Source organism: Tupaia chinensis, unplaced genomic scaffold (assembly GCF_000334495.1).
Source record: "Tupaia chinensis unplaced genomic scaffold, TupChi_1.0 Scaffold000086_1, whole genome shotgun sequence".
In the NCBI taxonomy this organism is placed as follows: Eukaryota; Metazoa; Chordata; class Mammalia; order Scandentia; family Tupaiidae; genus Tupaia; species Tupaia belangeri.
In genome coordinates, this window is record NW_006159548.1 from 4,236,846 (window position 1) to 4,243,819 (window position 6,974).

The window sequence follows — 6,974 nt, forward strand, 5'->3', positions numbered from 1 at the left end:
TAGCTTGTGGATTTTCTACTGCTAGTTTTTACAAGCATGTATGGAATTTTGAAGTTGGATAAAAGAAATTATTTCTTCCAGAGAAGAAATAATCAGTTTGGGAAAAATAATAGAAAATATGTATATATTCCACATGTGTTTTTCTTTGAATTATTCTCCCCTCCCCAGAGGGCCTGTGTGCTCACTAGAGAGGGACAAAGAGAAAAGGGCAGGGGGGAGAAAGTGAGAAAGCACCCTCCATAAAGAATAGTCATACTATACCACAACCCCTTTTCTGTCTCCCTCCTTTGGGGGTTTTAGGCATGCACACACATGAGCCCAGCATGCTTTTCAAAGTCACTGGGTCTGAAACTTGAACTGTAAAGTTGGCCATGTGAAATCCAGCTGCCTTATTCATCATGTCATGGGCTATCCCAAGAGATCTTTATAAGTTCATAAAAATGCATATTACGAAAAAAATTATTCATGGACCTCAAATATTTATATACCAAAATAAAACTCTATATATATAAATTCTTACATGACTGATTCTACCTGATTGAAAGAAAATAAATACACTTTTGATTACACACGCTTCAGTGGAAATGAGAAACTGAAAATTGGACCTAAATTTAACTCTTGGCAGGATTCTATAAAAATATAGCAGTACAGATAAAGATGCTTAAAACCTCACTCTAATAAATTTAAATATAGAATGTGCCTAAGGAATTAGGAAGAGAAACAATCCTAATTATCTTTCCCTTCACCTTTTTCCCTTTCTAATCTACCTCCATTCCCATTCCTTCTTATGTTTAATGACAGTTATAGAGACAAAAACTAAACATGTATGCCTCTTATGTTCTTCAAATGAAGACTTTTTTTTTTTGGAGAGGTTTTTTCAATATAGGGCGTGTGCGCTCGCCAGAAAGACAGAGAGAAACAGATAGAAAGTGAGAAATCACCCCTCAGGGAGGATAGCCACGCCGCAACCCCTTCTCCTCCATTCTCCTCTCGGGATCTTGGGCAGGCACACACATGTGCCTGGCGTGAGTTTAAGCGGCCGGGTCCAGGACATGAACCGTGGTCGACTACGTGGGAGTCCAGAGACATAGCTATTACGCTAACTGCTGGTCCCAAATGAAGACATTTTTAAGCCAGTTTAAAACAGCTAGAAAATAAATGACAAAAATAGCAATAACTTAACACTAAGTATATACCTACAATAAGGCTATCAGTGGATCAACCAATTTGATTTTTCCCCTTAAAAATAAATGGTTAGATATTTTGTTATCATAGAAAGATTGAATTAGGCAAGAGAATTCCAAGTACACTCAGTGAAAAAAAGATGTTTTCTTATTAAGTTATTGTTATCAGAACCATTTTGAATTAAAAAAGAAAAATACTTTCACTATAATAAAACATGCATTGTCTTTCAAAGAAGAAAATTTAAAATTTTTATGTTCTTTTATACATTCAATCACATTATTTAGCTTACAAAGTGAATATTCCAACATGTGTACATTTCTCCCTAGTCCAGTTAATAATACTATAAAATAATCTTCAACAGAGAATACCACGTTTTGTCCCATTTATGTTTTGCCTCTCTATTTTTCTTCTAAATGTCCTTCCCCAGACTCTACTCTTTCACTCACACTATATCTGGTATTCACAACCATTTACTGTGTTTCTATATCCTTTAGTCAGTTTCAGTCATAGAGTGCGGACATTCAGTATTTATTAAGTGGGGACATATGATGTCTTTCCTTCACAGCCTGGCTTACTTCACTCATCAGGAAATCTTCCATATTCATCCACTTTCTGTCAAAAGCCAGGGTCTTGTTGTTTTTCATGGCTGAATAGCATTCCATAGAGTATATGTGCCACAGTTTTTCAATCCATTCATCTGTTTGTGAACATTTGGGTTGGTCCTATGTCTTAGCAATTGTGAATAATGCCACAATAAACATCCATGTGCCAGCACTTTTCCAATTAAGAATTCTTCTGTCCTTTGGGTAGATACCAAGGAGTGGGATTGCTGGATCATATGGTAGTTCTATATGTAGATTTTTGAGGAATCTCCAAATTATTCTCCACAGTGGCTGGACCAATTTACATTCCCACCAGTAGTGTAAGAGAGTTCCCCTTTCACCACACCCCCCGCCAGCACTTATCATTTTTTTGGTTTTTTAATCTTAGTCATTCTGACTGGAGTTAGGTGGTATCTCATTGTTGTTTTGATCTGCATTTCCTTTACAATGAGGGATGTTGAGCATTTTTCACATGCCTCTTTGCTGTTCATATGTCATCCTTAGAGAGTGGTTTTTTCGAGGGACCAGCAGTTAGCGTAATGGCTATGGATCCCAAGAGGAGAATGGAGAAGGGATTGCGGCATGGCCATCCTCCCTGGGAGGTGATTTCTCGCTTTCTGTCTCTCCGTCTCTCTCTGTCTGTGTGGCGAGCGTATGTGCCCTATAGCAAAAAAACCTCTGGGGGAAAAAAAAAAAGAGAGAGATTTTTTTCAATTCATTCTCCCATCTCTTAATAGGGTTGATCATCTTTTTTCGAAACAGCTGCTTGAGTTCCTTGTGTATTCTGGTTATCAGTCCCTTATCTGATGCATAGTTTACAAAAATATTTTCCCATTCTGAGGGCTGTCATTCATACTAATTACTGTATCTTTTGGCATGAAGAAACTTCTTAGTCTCATGTAATCCCACTTGTCTATTTTGGAGATTATCAACTGTGCTTTGGAGGTCTTATTTAAGAAGTCTTGTCTCCCAGAGTTTCCCCAATGCTTAAATATCTAAACCTAAGATCTCAAACTATAAAACTACTCAAAGAAGAAATTTTAAAAATTGTTGGTTGATGGAGTTAGCAGGCGGTGTAGTGGTTAAGGCTCTGGACTCCCACATGGTTGACTTCACACTTCAAGCCTTGGGCCAGGCATTTGAAAAATCATACCAGGAAGTTGGACATACATTCCTAAAACCCCAAGAAAAAAATGGAGGGGAAGGGGTTTTGGCATGGCCATCCTCTCTAGGGGGGTGATTTTTCCCTTTCCCTCTCTCTGGCAAGTACATAAGTCCTATGGCAAAAACCTAAAGAGAAAAAAAGATTTTATTTAGTCTGGGATATCCTAAGAATACTGCTTATACTGTTACATAAACTAGAGTGCCAACTTGGAAAGATAAAAAGTCATGAGAAAACAAAAAGTGGTTTAGAATCATGAAATTTCTCAATTTTTTGACAGATCAAGTAAAATTGGGGGGGGGGCTGAAATAGAATGACAATGATGAAATCGTAGAAAGGGAATGTTAAAAAAAATCCTCAATTTTGATCTCTATACTAACAGTAGAAACCAAAGAAGCTGATGTAGCTGTTTCTCATTTTAAAATTTTATTGACATGTCATTTCCTAGAGAGAATCCTTAGAAAATATCTTGCTGAAGAATTAAGCAATCAATAACTGGGATGGGAGTGTCTCTAGAATCATTAACTAAGCCTTTTCAAAGGATTTTTAAAAGAAACATTGTAGCATGCTGTGGTGATGAAAGACATGGTTCTAGAATAAAACCAGTTAGGTCTTGCAATGAAATATAGATAAAATTATAATCTAAATTCATTGAAAGAAGATAAAAGGATGAAGTCTGAGCAATGAAATACAGAGGTAATAATAATAATAATAATAATAATAATAATAATAAACAAAATGTGTTTCTAATGGCATGGATGCTTATGTTCCATTCCCTAACTGGTTTCCATTTACCAAGCCAATTTCCTGCTTGGTGGAATGTGTATCTTGCTATAACCCATGGAATGTGATTCAGGGAGAGTCTGTATAACTAATCCTCTTAAACAAGTGAGTCAGACACAGTATCCACAGTAATTTACAAAGAACCCAAACATGGAAATTACCATTACTGAAATATGACCTATTTAGATGCCTGATTTGTGGTATTACAGAAGAATCAAGCAAATAAATGTATTTACTTGATAAATTTTGGAAGAATACATATTCTACTTCTCATCTGCAGTTTTAAATATTATTTAACAAATTTCAAAGCCATTTTGAAGCATATTTATCATTGGAATATTATTTCTATATATAGTGAGAAATCTAAAAATAATGCAAAGACTGATTTCAGTTCAATAATTCTTAATCTACATGCTATGTTATAGGCATGTGGTTGGAGTAATTTATTGAAATGGTCCCAGACACTATTGTTCTTTACCCAGACTCCTATAATTAAACAAATAACAATGGCCATTTTAACTAAACTCTCTGAGACACATGCATATTAAGGTATCTTTGCAAACCAAAATTTCAGAAAAGTTGCGGCCAGCAGATGGCATAGTGTTTATGTTGCTGGACTCCCACATGGCTGACTGTAGTTTGAGTCTCAGATCTGGTGGTCTGAGACTCACATAGGGCATATGTGTATGCATGCCCAAGATCCTGGGAGGAGAATGGAGGAGAAGGGATTGAAGGGATTACGGTGGGGCCATCCCTCTGAGAGGTGATTTCTCCTTTTCTCTCTCACTGTCTCTGTCTCTCTCCCTCTCTCTCTGTCTCTCTCCAGCTAGCACATGTGCCTAAGGCAAAAACCTCTGTAGAAAAAGAGAGTAACAACATGAAGGCAAAAGTTCAAGACCTCTGCTGGAAACATGCAATGGTGGATTTGCTACCTCTTCAAAGTAGGCTTTAGGCAAAGGTCTGAGTCATCCAGAAGAGGAGAAGTTAGGTTAATCATTGCTTGAAATGAGAACAAGGTCACGCTTGTGCACTCACGGCTGGCCTGAAATGGCACTATGTGAGATCTGTTTTGATTTTAATACAAAGACTGCTACAGGTTGCGTATCTCTTATCCAAAATGTTTAGACCAACTGTATCAAATTTTGGATTTTGTTTTATACTGATTGTGGAACATATGCATATGCATAATGTGCTCATGAGGTCAAGTATGGACTTTTCCACCTGTGACATCTTGTCAGCACTTAAAAGTCTTGAATTTTTGAGCATTTTATATTTTAGATTTTTGGGTTAGCAATGCTCAACTCTGACGATATGGGTTGCGTACCTATTATTTGCTAGATACTATTCCTAGCTAGAAGCTAAGAATATACAGAGCCTACAGCCTAGTGGAAAAATAAGGTGTTAACAAATAATTACACAATTAATTAAATAAAATTGTTATTGACTTATTTGTAAATCAGCAAAAACTATTATAGCAATGTATTTTTGGTATAAAATGTGTATGTCCTAGATTGCTTGAGACCACGCTGGTTTATGCCTATTGCTCTAAACTAATCACTAGTCCTGCCTCCTTTCACTCTGATAAGGTACTCAACTTGAGTAATAAAGCATATTATGATGACTCACTTAGTAAAAGGAGGCCTGACACAGTGTGAAGATCATAAAAGACTTCAGAAAATAACTTTTCAACTAGGCCATAAAGATGGGAAGAGATAGTGGAACAGAGGGAGGACAGAGGAAGTCATAAGTACAAAGACTTAAGGGACAAGCACATTTCAGGAACTTAAATGCGGCCAATGAACAGAGAGTGGTTTAGCAAGACAGGCAGAGGAAGGGCACACAGAGGATTATCAGCAATTTTATAGATTTAGTACCTACAGCAACAGGAAGTTACTGAGTCATAAGTGGTAATATGTACTGCTAAAATGTAATTTTTAGAATATGCCAATATTTGTTTTACATGTATTAGATATATTAATTCATTTCATTGAGCAATAGCCATTTGAAACAGATAATATTATATCCTCAATTTTTCAGATTTGGGAAATTGAAGCCTAAAAAGTTAAGGTAAGAACAGATAAGGCAATTTGCCTAAAGTCATACAATCAGAAAGTGATGAAATCAGGCTTTCAACCAGATAGATTTAGTTCCAGAGTCCTTGCTCTGTTAATCAAGAAAGTGCCAATTTTTGTCATGACTTAAATGAGCCCCTAAAGAACCCTAAAGTTCTGAGGTTTACAACTAAAATTATTAAAGGACAGTAAAACGTTGAACTTGGTGTTATTTTCCATTCATCAGATTAAAATTCCTCTTCTTAGAATGGTAAAGTATGATCCTGTCTGTGTTAAGTTTAAAAATGAAGGTGCTAGCAGGTGGCATGGTGATTAAGGTGCTGGATTCCCACATAGCAAACCACAGTTCAAGTCCTGGACCTGGCAGCTTGACAACCATGCTGGGAGCTTGTATGCATGCCCAAAATCACAGGAGGAGAATGGAGGAGAAGGGATTGTGGTGTAGACATTCCCCCTGAGGGTAGGGTGAGGGGGAATGATTTATCACTTTCCCTTTCACTGTTTCTCTGTTTCTCTCCAGTAAGTATATGCGCCTTATGGCAAAATCCTTAAAAGTTTTGATTTAAATGAAGGTATATGTGTATGTATGTGTGGAGGGAAAATAACTGAATGGAAACAAACAAAAATGTTCAACAATTGCCTCTAAGTATTTGTTGGATGAAGAAGTAGGAGGTCTAGAGATTTTATTTTTCATTCTGAATTGTTCATTTCTCCCAAAAAGTACATATTTTTTAACAATAAATTTTAAAATAACTCTTGATACCCCCAATATTCCTGCTTGTTAAGAAACATGCAATGTTTTTGGAGTTGCAGCAAGCTATTTGTGAGAAAGGAATCACTTGATATCCACTTTCAACTGTGCTATGAGAACAGATAATCATTGGTAAAGACTTCACACAAACCACATTGGATGTTTGTTTGAACAAGAAATGATGGATGTCCCTGCTACTAAGTACAGTACGTTCTGATGAACAGTACAATTGTATTTATTCCTGGTAATGAGAATAACCCTTCTAAGAGAGTCTAATGCTCTATCACCATCACAGACAATGCAACTCAGCATCAAGACCAGTTCCAGAAGGGTAAACCAATATCAGACAAAGCTTAAGTAAAACTGCCATTATGGTTGGACTGAGTTTTAGTCCAATTACATACATCTTATGATTTCCA